Here is a 13,665-nt window from a genome sequence, read left to right as displayed (position 1 = left end):
TAAAAGGCATGAGGAAATTCCTGAGTGGTCATTGTTTTGTAAATATGAGGACTATTCTTTAGCGAAAAAGTCGATAAAGTTAGGGTCTCTGAGTAACGATGTATTGAACCTTCAGCTCCTTAATGAAGATGGTGATGTTTTGTTTTTTAGAGACAGGGAAACCGGTGCGTGGTCACTGATAGTAGTGCTTCCGTAGCTATGCTCAACAAAGAGCTGTTGACCAAGAAATAATCTAGCCTGGAGTATGATTGATGAACTGTGGAAAAAAAGGTATGAGCACTCCTTGCGGGGTGGAATGATCGCCAAATATCACAAAGACCATCTGATTTGGTAGAGCCAGGGGGTGACATTTGGGTCGCGGTGAAGCGACCTGATACATTTGTGAAGTAATTTTTCTGTTGTGTGGTTTTATGTCTTTTGTGTGTTATCAATTCACTTAGTCTATAATAAATATACATTTGCACTTTACAAGCATCTCTTTTACTGAAGATTATGAAAATTACACAAAACAAAAGTTTACTCATCAATAATGATTAAACAAATCCTTTGTTCAGTCCACCGTATTTATTGACATTATTATCTGTAATTTGGGAAATAGTTCTGTTTTAATTATAGGCAGCTCATTCAAAGGATTGGTAAAACAGAAATACACTTAGATGCTTGGGAGCCACTGCTGCTCGTGTTTTTCTTATTTCTCTGCTTCAGCAAACCTGATTTAAATAAGTGTGACAGTGTCTGACCCTCAGCCTTCTGCAGAGCTAGTGAGCTCTTGGGTAAGGTGTTGGGTAAGGGAAAATTGGAAAAACCAGGATCACGACATGTCTGAAAAGGAACATGGGTGCAGAAGGAAAGTGAATTTTCTTTTTAAAACGGAACACCAGCAAATAGGTACTATATAATGAAATGATAATATATTTAATTGTCAATTTCTGAAAAAAAAACATCTAAAATTATGTTTTGGGAAATAGTTCTGCCATTGAAGCAACACAACAAAACAGTAGAAAAGGATAAATGAAAAACAGTAAAGATTTTAAAATCAGATGCTGGACGCACCCCCAAAAATACAAATAACATTAAAGTCCCCTCTGTGCTCTGTCACCTTAAGATGGCGATGGGAAGTTAAGAGGCAAAGTGATCATAGTGGTCATACTGCATGCGGCAAATGGTTCTACTAGAGTGTCCCATGGCAGGCAGGTCTTAGGTGAAAAACCGGACTCAGATAGGTTCTGTTGAACCCCATCTGCTCCCAGACTGGAGTCCCATTGTGAAGCCAGCCCAGGACTGAGGCTTGGAGGCGGTTTACTTTCATGGAACCTGGCTGGGGTCAGCCAGTGCCAGTAGTGGTTGTGGGGGATTGCTCTCTGAGAGGCCCACCACTGGCAGGAAGGACCAAATAAGGCACGGGTCCCTAAATCCAGGCCTCGAGGGCCGGTGTCCTGCTGGTTTTTCCAGAAACCCTGCCTTATTTGCTGCAGATTACCTGGATCAGGTGTGTTTAGCCATTAAGAAGCTTCAATGGCAGGTTGGTTGGAAAACATGTAGGACACCGACCCTTGACCCCTTGATTTGAGGATCCCTAAAATAAGGGCTGGTGCTGTATTATCTGCGTGTCAGTGCTTCAAATCTAATCCATAGAGATTGGGATCTTACTGAATGGGAAGGATCTTATGTGAGTGGGTGAGCAGTACTGGCTAGAGCTAGATGGGCTCTGAAACCCAGCTCTTCCAGAGAGGTTGTACTTTCTTCTACTCTGAAGTTGCCATGCTCGCTCATCATATGTCTAGGTTCACCTCAATGAACAAGAGGGTCTCGTCCCTGCACATCTGGGTTGCAGTAGTCCCAATACAGCAAACCACAAATCGGGTGGAAGTTGCTAAAAATATGAGACGAAGGAGTCTAACGAGTCTGACAGGTTTGGAGGATTTCTGAGGCAGCTGAGAGGAAACAGCAGTCTGAGTGGCATGCAGCACGTTACAAAGACAAAAACCCAGGTCTGGGAGGAGTTTGGAGAGGCTATGAAAAGGGACTGTAAACTGTTGACCCCGACTGCGAATGACATAAAAGTGGTTCAAAAAAGAAACATTTAGGACAAAAAACAAAGTTGAACACCTGCTGGAGTTTTTGTGTTTGGATCAAAACTCATACTTTTTTTTACAAATAAATGAATTCGGATACATTTCAATTTGTTTCTGCATATAAGTTTACCTAAACAATCTGGTCCTGCAAGTATTGCTACTCATCCATCTAAAAACTAAACTTTGACTTCCTCCCTGTGGCAAAACTGACAGTGACAGTAACATGAATCACTTCCTGAACTGTGTCAGCAGGTAGAAAAAAAGCCACTGGGTTTGGTGTCTGAAAGACAGATGAATCTAAAGCACACAACTCTATAATTATGAGCTTCATGACAGTAGTTGAATGCATTTCAAAGTTCACTAAATTGTATTAAAAACTGGTAGGTGCCAAATTACATTTATGTTTAATCTCAGGATAAATAAGGTATGTCCAAAGTAGAAGCTGTTTGATAATCAGTTTGGCCTTCAAATCTCTTAAAGTAGCAGGTTTTATTGTGTTTTGACCCAAAGGTTGACTATTACAAGGATAAAACCTGAAATTCTGCAAATTAGGCAGGTCACCTAAACTTATACAGTGTTTTTTAAATTTAATGATTTTCTTAACGTGTGCCAGTTATCTATGAAATTCAGCACGATTTAGGTTTTACAGGACGACAAGCTTGTGTGAGCCCAACCTGAGACACTTTAAAAGCTCAGAACCTGTTCCTATTTCCTTTTCCAGATGAAGATTTTGTCTTTTGTCCAGCGCACTGAGTTAAAGAGGATTTTCTTCACAGAATGTTTGGGGTTTACTGCGGATTGTTGGGGTTAAATTAGTTCATTTTCTACCTTTTTCTTACTTTGGTGGGGAGGGTTGGGAATGACCAGTAGTATGCTTGGTCCAACATCAAAAAAGGTCACTCTTCTCGAATGGATACATGTAAATAGGTCAGCCTATGGACTACAGATCATGAACGAAGTCAAGTTGGTTTGGCCAAATAATTGATATTTGTCAATCTTTGGTTCATCAGCCTTTAAATACTCTGCCCAACCTGCTGAACTGGTTGAACTTGTGGCAGACGGGAAGAATTGCTTTGTTTAACTTGAAACATTTTTTTGTTTGTTTCAATCTTATGGTGCTTGAGTTCTCTAAAAGGTCTGCATCAAGCAGAAACTTCCCATCTTTATCTACAAAATAAAAATTAAAAAAATTCTAGAAATTACTTTCTACAACAAAATGTCATAATATGTTTTGGAAATGAAGAGGTTTTATTTTATGTTGTTCAATTCAAAGCCTATATGTCATTAAAATACTTTTGTTATTTTTTTGGGGGGTTAGAAAACCAATGGTTGATGACTACCTCTACCTCTGCACCACAGCGGCCCCATGAAGTGTGATATCCTTGATACACACTTCATGGGTTTGTTGTAGGACAGGTGGTTCTACTGATTAAAGACATAAAAGGAAAAATGAGTATGAAAACATTTTCAACTCACTGACTGAGCGTACTGATAGTGGTAGTACGCTGCCTGAGACAACGACAAGCAAAGAGTCAGCTTTGTGAATCCGACATTATTTTCCCTAACTGGTAAGAGGGAAGTCTTTTAATGGTCCATTTGTTCACTCAAAGCTGTAGTAAATTAAGAGAAGAAACACTTTATTCATCTCAGGAAAGAAAATTTCCTGTTGTCTTTGTAAAACAAATGACACTAACAGGAAGTGAGTGTGTCAGCAGTTTGAATTAATTATAAGGATATTGTAATAAGGTATAAAAATAAAAATAAATGAAGTAAAACCCTTCATGTTCTGAAATCTAAATAATATGTAGATGAAATAAACTCACAATTTCACACCGAGAACAAAACAGAGCACAAAATAAAGAAAGAATTGGATGGAAAATTTAACTATTTAAAAATATAAAGTAAAAAGTGGATTCATGAAGGATGTTTGCAACTCATTTAGGTTTGTGTGAAACATGCAAGCTAAATCTGAACACTATGTCTCTGCTCCCGCTCTGTCGGAGAATCATTGAAATGACAGAAGATCAAACTAGAAGAGCTCAATAGTTGGAGTGGGAGTTGTCAGCTGTGTCCCTGTGAAACAGACCTGTGACTTGTATCCTGTTTATACATGCGATTAGCACTTTGTAGAATAGACATCTCCCTTTTCAAGTTTTTGTTTTGTATTTGCTTGATATTTTACTGCATGTAAATTTGAAGGATGGGGCCAGCATCAGACCAGTGTATCTGGAAAGATGGGCATCTGTGGCCTTTTTTTCTGTGGTGCTGTTCTGCGTGCCTCTGAGTTATACCTTCTGCAGATCGTTCTGTTTTTTGACCTTTTGTTTCTATCATTCGCTTTCAGCGGTGGTTACATTTTTGCTCTCTATGTTAGATAACAACCCCACCTTCGATGCAGACACACATATTGAATAATCATTTTTTAACCTTGTCTGACTCGCTGTTTTTGTGGCCCTGCCTTCAGGCTGTGTGTGTGTGCATTCTTGTGCACATGCGTACGTGTGTGAGAATGCTGGAAAAGGAAAGATGGTAAGGTACAGGGCCAACTATCAGGAAATCACCATTCATTTAAACAAACCTTGCTGGGTTTACCTGTTAGCAACCTGTCAGAGCTCCGGCTACACTCTTTGTATTGTGAGATAAGGCTTATTTACTTTTGCAAGAGTCCAATTCTCAAACAAAAGCGTCTGATTGAATGTGCTTTTCCTCTTAGTTATTGCTACGTAATTTTATATTGTAGAAAAAAAGTGGGTCATGCTTTCCTGTTTGTTTCTGCACATTTGTTAAATAAAGCTTGTGACCTTTTCTTTTTCCTTTTTTTTCTGGTCGGGTCTGGCTTAAACTTTCCACAAATTTCTGTACATTATTTAGTTTTATATGTCTGAGTCATAAGTCTTAAAACCTTAATTTAATCTCCGGAAGCATGGAAAGTAATGTTAAAAATGGTTTACAATAAATTAATCTGCCAATGCTTTTATTTCATCTGAACTTTACAACGACCTCCATCTGTTGGAGATTAAAACACCCCCCCGGCTCACAATTAGGCAGGCCATCATTCCGCCCTAATAGGCTCACAAGGTCACTGGCCGAGTGGATACAGAGACAACAGAGAGACAGCAGACCTGACAAAGTGACTTTCAACTCTTCAGCATGTCTACATGCAAAATGTGCAGCTTGTTTTTTTTCATATGCATAAATATTGGCTGTAACCATGAAATTAGACAAATCTTCACAATGTAAACCAAATTTATGGGTAAAAATGTTGTCTTAGACGACTGATATTGATATAAAACCATATAGGAAAAATGTGCAAACACTATAATTACTAAACCTTACAAATCTATACTCTTGGCAAAAGTCCTTTAATGTTGACCATGTCTTGACTTGAATCAGGTACTAAAGTTAAAACTGGGCTGGAATTAGAAACCCTTAATACTCTTCTACACATTTATAATTACTTTGCAAAGCACACAAATGTTTGTTTGATTAGAGTTTGATGGGAACAATAAGGAAATCCTGCTAGATAACAGCTTAAATACACATCCACTGGTCGCCTCTTAATTATTCACACAAATAGATGCATTCACCTATCATTTGGGTAATTTACTAAAGTAATGTGGGTATTTTGTTTGATTTAATTCTGCCTTCCTTTGTCATTTTTAGCTTTAGTAATTCTAAATGTCAATTTTTATTTACAGTGAAAATATTTTTAACGAAGCAAAAAACGAGATTTGCATTTGGAATTTATTTATTTCAAGCAATCAAAGCAAAAGTACTAATTAAGACAAACAAAAGAGATGTATAGGACATATATGTGTCCCTCAGGATGGTTAATCGTGGCTTGATTGGAAAATTAAAAAAAATTAAAAGTAAAAGAGACACATATCCCTACATATACATCTACATACACATGTACATTTTGCCATTATAATAACTTTTAATCACAAAGAGACATATTTGTACTTATACACACTATACATGACACATTGAATAAATTAAATGTAAAATTTGTCAAAAGTAAATTTAATTAATAGCTTGAAAGGGAGTGGGAGAGAGTGGATTTATATAATCTTACCCTAATATGCTTTACTCAAATATTTTACTTTTTTACATAGTTATATTCTGGTTTGTAACTTCTTATTGAAAATACCCCACAATTCCCGAATATGCAGCATATATCAAAGTCCATGTCCTTGTTGTCAGAGTTCAATCAAGTTATAGAAATGGTTATAGTGTTCAGGGAAGCAACTGTAATGTTTGCCCTCCCTCCTGGCAATAACTGAAAACTGAATGTTATTTCACCTCTTGCGTGTGAGTGTGAGTGTGTTTGAGAGAGGGAGTGTAGGCTCACAGTACAATGAACATCACATCTATTGATCAGGCTAATGTGAGGAGGAAAGGCTGCAGGCCACAACTGCTGATCAATAATCCTCTAATTACATGAGTGTGCATGTTACTAACAGGGAAAATTTTGGACCCCCCCCCAACCACTGTCAGAGGACTGTATGTATAAATGGAGTCCCACCAAAGGAAATCTCACACAAAGGTGTCCTTTCATTGGCATGTAAATGCCTACACTTACAGGCTTTACATGCAAAACTTTTTTATTTTGAATCATAAAGTTTTGTGTTTGATCTTACCAAGAGGATCTAGTGACTCCGTGTGGATTAAGGTAACAAGCGTCTTTACTTTGCATACCTGATGATCGACAGATTTTTTTTGACAAAAAGCCACAGATTTAAAATATCCGGATGTCTTCTTGTCTTTAATCGTGCCCCTAAGACTGTCTCTACGCCACTGCTCAGCAAGTTTCTCTGGTTTGTGTCATCAGCGTGAAACCAGCTGACCTGTGACTAACTGCTGAAACTGTCACAACTGCATTGTGTGTCTTCTGTACAGGACTTTCCCGTTTGCTGGGCTCCCTCTGACCTGCTAGAGGCTGTGTGATATGTTTGATATTCGGTTGTTCTTGTGCTTCATCATGTCAACTAAATATCAGACATATTCCAACAGACTCTGGCCCTCACTTCTGAGCTTTGCCCTCCCTCTGAAAGGAAGCATTTGAGGTCAAACTTGCAGGTAGGCAGTCATGGAAAGCAAACTTTACCACTCCAGTGTTACAGTTTCATGTTATCTTTGCTGCTAAATTGACACATCATCATCATCATTGCGGTTTCTAGACCAAAAAATGTTGCAACTGATCGGATTTGATTAGTCAAAAGCCGTTGTGACACTTAAAAACCTCACAGGCCTATGCTGCAGGTAAATTTTAACCCATCATTTGCTTTTCATATTCTCTCCCAGACGCATGCACACCCACAAAGACTGATGCTCTTCACAACTGAAACAATGCTGTCCATTGTACAAAGTCAGAGTGCATTCAGTGGTATTCCTCTCCACAAGCAAAAAGCCGCACCTACAAAGGTCTTTAACTGAAAGTGGGGAGAAGTTAAACTTTGGACTTGTAATAAATCCTGTCCAGAGGTGTGTCCATGGTAACTTTACAATATAAAAAAAAATATTTATATATATATATATATATATATATATATATATATATATATATATATATATATATATATATATATATATATATATATATATATATATATATATATATATATATATATATATATATATATATGTGTATATATAAATAATTTTTTTATATATATATATAAACACCCCTCTCACTCCTCCACGGGTGGTTTCTCCTCCAAGCTCGGGTCCTCTACCAGAGGCCTGGGAGCTTGAAGGTCCTGCGCAGTATTTTAGCTGTTCCTAGCACTGCGCTTTTCTGGACTGAGAGGTCTGGGGTCTTTTCAGGTATCTGTATATATACATGTATATAATCTTTTTAATTGTCAAGTGCTTGCTTGTCATTAATAATTATGTATGTGCCTTAATAAAGTGGATGAAACAACATTAGTGTGTCTGTATGCATCATTATTGAAGAACACCTAGATGACAGTTTCCATTACGTCGTCAGGTTTTGGAACATTTTGTTAAAAAATGCTTACCTTCTTTTAGATTAAACAATTTCAAAGAAGATTTTCGGAGCCGGTTTAGCTCGTGCTGGTTTGCGGCGCCTTCAGTCTGCAAAACCAGGGTTCGAATCCGGGCTGCTCCCTGTTCCCTTCTCTACTTCTGTGCCGGTCCCAAGCCCGGTTGCTTTGAAAAGGTTGCGTCAGGAAGGGCATCCGGCGTAAAACATTGCCAAGTTTACCATGCGAATTGTTCGCTGTGGCGACCCCTGATGGGAAAAGCCGAAATAGAAAGAAGAATTTCAAAGAAGATTTTGTTATATAATGGTTCATTTATAGGGATGGGATGATACGCTTAGTCTATAACACCCGTGGGGGGTCACTAAACGGAAAGTGAGCTCAATGATGTGATCATTTTTAAATCAAAGGAAAAAGTGAGTTGCTCTGCATCTCACAACCACAGAAGAGCTTTTCTTTTGAACCCCAATCCTAACAACAACGAAAGAGTGCAGCAAATCACAGGCCATCGGAAGCTGTGACGTAAAAAAGAGCGTAGTTGTTAGCATCAGTCAGAGAAAAAAGGCTGAATGGACAGATGGATAGATTTTTAAAATAAACCTAGTCAACCAAAGGTTTAAGAGTTGATTGGTGTAACATTTTTATCACATACAGTATTTATAAGTTTCTAGAGTTTACTTAAATTTGAATGTTTGTGAATTTTTCTTACCTTTAGTCATGAATGAATTAGAAGAATTCTGGTATTTTGCATTTTCATGACTTGCAAAGGCTGAAATGAAACCTCCATTCTTCCAAATTGCAGGGTGTTCTGAACGACAGCGACCCCTACTGGTATAATCCTTGATTGCTTCCAAAAGTGTGCTCTGACTTCACCAGCAAAAAACAGTTCAGTGTGTGCGGTCATAGAAGAACTTAAATGTGTCAGCTGTTTTTTCCAAAACCAGCTATCACTTAGATTAGTGACTTTTGGATTAAAGGACAAGATTCTGGTGAAGATTCTAGCACTTTTCTATTTTGGGTTACTCAAAGTGCTTCAGAGTAACAACTAAAATTTAAAAAGAATAAAATAAATAAAAGTTAAAACAGATATAAATAACCAGACAAGTAAATAAATAATATTTTATAGACAAATATAAATCGGTCATAATGAATAAAAAACATCAAATGAGTTAAAAGAGAAGATATTTTAAATATCAAATACATTTTGACTAAAAGCTGGATTAAAAACGTGAACAGTCTCTGTGCCGCTGAGGCTCTCCGGATGGGTTATTGGCATAAAAAAGGTGTCAAAGGTTTGGTGTGCATCTTTGACTGCAAATGGACAGGAGTGCATGATAATAGTGGACTCAAACTTGAAGAAACATGAAACTGCAATGAAGCAAAAATAACCATTTCTTCCCAAAATAAAAAAATAAATGAAAACCACGTCACCTAATGACGCATACTCCAGAGTTTGACTTGATTAAACCAGAATAGATTTTTTAAAAACATGACACTTTCATCATTAATAACTCGGCATGAAACAAAATGAACTGTCAGTGAATATAATTAGATTATAGCGAGCAGATTGTTGAAAGTGTTGGTCTATAACCTTATGACAGCATTTTTTAACAAAAGGATTTGTTATTCTTTTTACTGTTTTTCTTGGGTAAAGTGTTTGATGTCTGTATTCCTGGACACCTGACCTTCCTAGGTTGAACAAAAGGCCATCAGCTGATTGTTCTATAGATGGTGTCCCTAACATGATAAAGGGTAAAACAGCATCTGTTGAGATAAATCCTATCTGAAAGGATACTCTGGGGCTCTGCAATGCAGCAGCACTGGAGACTGTGACGAATATAGCCATTTCTGCGATTGTGTGTTGTGTGTGCAGATGTATAATAAGGCAACAGATTAGTGGGAGATGATAGATCTGTCATGCGATGCAAATATCGTAGACCAGAGGAAGAGTGACTCAGTTTAAGAGTGGAAGCGAGGAGAAAGAAAAGATTGCCAAAAGGCAAGACGGGGGACTATAAAACAGGAGGTGAGAGGAAGGAAGAGAAGGGAAAAGAAGACTGACTTGGAGTCATTTGAGAGACTTTTTTGTCTCTGCAAGAAAATCTTTAAAGTTGGTGCTAAGAATCTTTTGAACAGGTAGGACCTCATACTTATTTTATGCTTTTTTGCTCCTTTTTTTCCTGCTAATTGGTCTGTTCAATGCTTTTCTTTAGAAATGGCAAATATAGGAGGAGTTTTCTTGACTTCACTCTTGTTCCTGAGAGCCAGTGTTCCGTGTTTTTCTTTGTATAACAGCGGCGAATGCTTCTTTAACACCAAAGGTGAGTTTGTGTCAGTGCACTGCAGGATTCAAGTTTTTTTGTTCTGTAGAATTATAAAAGCTTGCTCTATTTTTGTGGAGGGGATGTTGCAACATGAAAAAAAATTGAGTCTATAAAAAGCAATTACATTAATTCTGCTAGATCAGATTATTGATTCTAAAACAAAAATACTTAGAAGTACTTTATATTTCTGAAACTGAAATAAATATTTTGTTTTAAGTGGATTAAACTTTTTTTTGGGTTTTATTCCCCTTCTGAATAAAACTGCCAAATGTTTTTCATAAAATAAAAATGAGTTAAAATTGTTGAATTAAAAATAATTAATTTACCTGTGAATTTGATTATTTTTAAAATTTCACACTCTTTAGTAGGATTTCTTTTCCCCTTAAATAAAGTATAAAATGTATTTTTAGGGATCTGTGAACACAAGGGACAAGTGTATGAGATCGGAGAAAGATGGATCACCAGTGACTGCTACCAGTGTGTTTGCATGGAACCCTTTGGAGTGGGATGCTGTGACCAGTAAGTTTCCTACCAAAATAAAACAACTTTTAAACAACATGTGACATTAATCCACAAACGGAACTCTTTTCTTGCAGAGGATCTACGCCCATTGATCATCCAGATTGGTGCGAGGTGATTCGCAAACCTGACTCTTGCATCAGCGTTGCCGTGATGAGAATCAACCATAAACTGCCCTGCCTGTGGGGACGTGGACACTTCAGAACGGCTGGAGCACCATGGATGTCTGAAAATGATCCTTTGTTCTAATTAATACAAAAATACAACCCTTAAAGATATTTAACAATTAAAAGCCATACTTATCCTTTATTTATTTTTGTGAAAAGGTAAACTTTTTAACAATTTAAGAAAAAAACTTGTGTCTGTTCTACTTTATCTACTTGAACAAACATTTGAGCTTTAGGATGTTACTGTTCATGTTAGTTATCTGTTAATAGTTTTAATAAAAACATCTGTTGCAACATTTATCAATAGCAAGAATTGCATTCTTTTTGGGTAGAAATCTTGTTGTAACAACTTGAGAGATAATTTGAGTTTTTCCAAAGATCTTCAATGAAAAAAAAAAGAAATTTGTGGTGGCTAATCAGTGTGGGAAAATTGTCATCTTATGTCTTTATCAAACACTTCTTAAGTCTCTGACCACAAGTTTAGTTAGCATTTGTGATGTAAAAATACTCCGGTGTGTGTTCTTGAAAATCTTCAAGAGTTCTGCTGTTGATTGTTTTTAGTTATCTAATTAATTTTCATTAAACAACCTCTAATCACATCATTTTTTTGTGGGTTTATACTAAATAATAATAGATATAAGCAGTAGTTTTGTAAAAACTGTTAATATTGTTGAGATTATAACTGTAAATTGCGCTGTTTGATCTTTGCATCTTACAATCTTGAACAAATTTACAAGTTACAGGATTAACTATAGATCAATTTTTAAATTGATTTCAGACTTTATTGAAAAACAACATAATACAACAACTTAGCGAATGTCTCAGGGGGAGCTGAATGTGTTTTCATATATGTATATCTATCTATCTATCTATCTATCTATCTATCTATCTATCTATCTATCTATCTATCTATCTATCTATCTATCTATCTATCTATCTATCTATCTATCTATCTATCTATCTATCTATCTATCTATCTATCTATCTATCTATCTATCTCTCTCTCTCTCTCTCTCTCTCTCTCTCTATGTATATATATATATTTATATATATATATATATATATATATATATATATATATATATATATATATATATATATATATATATATATATATATATATATATATATATATATATATATATATATATATATATATATGTATATATATATTCACACACATACATATACAATATATGAGAAAAAGATAAATCACTGCAATAACCTTTGGGGCTTAATGAATTTGACATTTTTCAAAAATCAAATCAGTTCGAACCGCTTTTTGGTTTTGAAGTTGTTTTACAATGTTACAGTACTGATTGATTTTATTTTAAAAATTATGGCATTTAGGTCTTGAGTTAGACCATTTATTTTTATGAATTTGGAATTTTGCTCATAATTAAAACAACTGTGTAATAAAGACTATAAATCAAATTGTGTTGGGCCACATAGAGGAAGAAGTGACGTGATGTTTGCGCATGCGCAGACTGATAGTCGTTACAGTCACAGATTGGGTAGTGCCACTTGTATTTAAAGTCACTCGGTATATACAAAGATATATTATTTGTTTTTTATAATGTTAAAAATTCATTAATAAGGGAATACTACTTAATTAACCTTTTAATAATACTAGCCAAATTTAATATTCATAAATGCAAATTTTCTGAAAAAAAGCCCCTATTCAAACTTTTTATGATTGAATTAAACCAATCTACCAAAACAATCAAATCTTCTTCTAACCCCAAAGCTATAAGAACCTTTGACACCCTGGATTTTTTTAAATGTACAAAATAGCAACTTACTGCTTTAACTGCTCTTGTTTATATTCCTTTTTTTCCTTTGTTCTTTATGTTCCCCTGGCACATTTTATTACGCATTTTTCTATCTGTGCACTTTACAGTAAAGTTGACTCGATTTTGTACTATGATCATTTCAATGAGTTATATCGCTAGAGGAGACATCACGTGATTCCTCATGGGAGGAGAGCAGCGCCATCTTGGTGAGGTCGAGTCACTGCTGCAGTGAATGCATGTAAACACATTTTTTGCAAAATGCCAATTCATTGTGCGGGTTTCAACTGCCAAAATCGGAGAAATGAGTCCACGAAGGAGGAAGGCATAATATTTCACAGGTAAATACTATATATTTTTTCTTTTAAAGCTGCAGGGGCTTCATTAATAGTACACATGTTTATGTATATGCATATATGCATATACATGATGCTGCAGGGCTATTATCATCATGCTGCATGGTGTACGTATAATTTGCTGCTGACATAAATAGTAATATAGATTTATACATTTCTGACTCAGTGACTGAACTTTTCTTGCAGCTTTCCAATAGATTCAGACTTAGGGAAAAAGTTGGCTTTAGCAATAAAAAGAACTAACCCAGATGGATCCCTGTGGTTACCAACTAGTTATACAGTTGGGCTATGTTCAAAACAATTTGACGAAACAGATTTTGATAAGACTGGCCAGACTGTTCGCTTGAAACCCGGCACCATACCATCTGTGTTACACAAATTGCTCACTCACATGAATCAGTGGGGTAAATCTATTGTTTTTCTTTTTTTTAA

General features: G+C 36.0%; 1 non-coding gene across 1 annotated transcript; it reads left to right on the top strand.

Annotated features, from left to right (window-relative positions):
- The first annotated feature begins 7,000 nt into the window (after positions 1 to 7,000).
- mir190b (microRNA mir-190b) lies at positions 7,001 to 7,101 on the top strand. Its single transcript, NR_107220.1, has one exon. It is a non-coding gene; the product is annotated as a microRNA mir-190b (primary transcript).
- Positions 7,102 to 13,665: the final 6,564 nt, after the last annotated feature.

The sequence above is a fragment of the Oryzias latipes genome, chromosome 16, assembly GCF_053564925.1.
Source record: "Oryzias latipes strain Hd-rR chromosome 16, Olatipes_Hd-rR_3.1".
NCBI classification, from domain to species: Eukaryota; Metazoa; Chordata; class Actinopteri; order Beloniformes; family Adrianichthyidae; genus Oryzias; species Oryzias latipes.
The sequence above is the reverse complement of the archived record's forward strand: the minus strand, read 5'-3'. Positions and strand labels throughout refer to the sequence as shown.